Source organism: Callithrix jacchus, chromosome X, assembly GCF_049354715.1.
Source record: "Callithrix jacchus isolate 240 chromosome X, calJac240_pri, whole genome shotgun sequence".
Lineage (NCBI taxonomy): Eukaryota > Metazoa > Chordata > Mammalia > Primates > Cebidae > Callithrix > Callithrix jacchus.
In genome coordinates, this window is record NC_133524.1 from 36,582,291 (window position 1) to 36,583,327 (window position 1,037).

The following is a 1,037-nucleotide window of genomic DNA, read 5'->3' on the forward strand; positions in this document are numbered from 1 at the left end:
CAAACACTAGATGTTCTTACTTACTGTGGGATCTAAAAATCAAAACAGTTGAACATATGGACACAGAAAGTAGAAGAATAGTTACCAGAGCTGCAAAGAGTAGTGAGGGGTAGGGATGGTTAATGGGTACAAAAAGTAGTTAGAAAGAATGAATAAGGCCGACGTTTGATAGCATAACAGGGGGACTACAGTCATTAATAACTTAATTTTACCCTTTAAAATAACTTAAAGAGTGTATTTGATTGTATGTAAGTCAAAGGAGTTAAATGGTTGATGGGGTGGGCATCCGCATCCTCTTTGATGTGCTTATTTCATATTACATGCCAGTTCAAAATATCTCATGTCCTCATAAACATATACATCTACTGTATGCCCACAAGTGTTTTAAAAAAGAGATCAGCATGGCCCCTGAACAAGGATGACAGGCAAATTCATGAAGTATTTCATATTTTCAGCTGCTCTTGCCATGGTGGAAAAAAGTTGATAACTATGTGGAAATATGAATATGTTACCTTGTTTTATAATAGCACCAATTTTTCCTTATCTGTGTATCACAAAACATCCTGTTGTATATGTTAAATATACATAGCAAGATATATTTTTAAAAAACATGTAAATACTGGGGAAAAAATATTATTCATATTTTTTAAAAGCTGTGACATGGACTTAAGGAGTCATAAAATGTCAGTGAAGGCATTAAGAGGTTTCCGAAACTTAACAACTTAATTACTTGCATAGAATTAGGAATAAAGAACCCACTTGGGAAACATACTTTATAATGCTCCTCTTCAGTTTTTCTTATTTTTGACTAGTTATTAGGGTATATGTGTTGTTACAGTGACTGAATTAGGTGGGATTTTTAGGTTTTGAGGGAACATTTAGAAGAAAAGAGTATTGACTTCTAACTTTGGAGTTAAGTTTCCTTAGTTTGATTTGATTCTTAGTTATTTACCAGCTGTGTGACACTGGCCGAACCTCTTAATCTCTCTGTGCCTTACTTTTCTCATCTTTAAAATGAGTATAATAGCAGTGTACAC

The 1,037-nt window shown here is 33.7% G+C and overlaps 1 pseudogene; it reads left to right on the plus strand.

The window, feature by feature from the left end:
* The first annotated feature begins 356 nt into the window (after nucleotides 1-356).
* Nucleotides 357-453, plus strand: LOC118150782 (U6 spliceosomal RNA; annotated as a pseudogene).
* The last annotated feature ends 584 nt before the right edge of the window (nucleotides 454-1,037 follow it).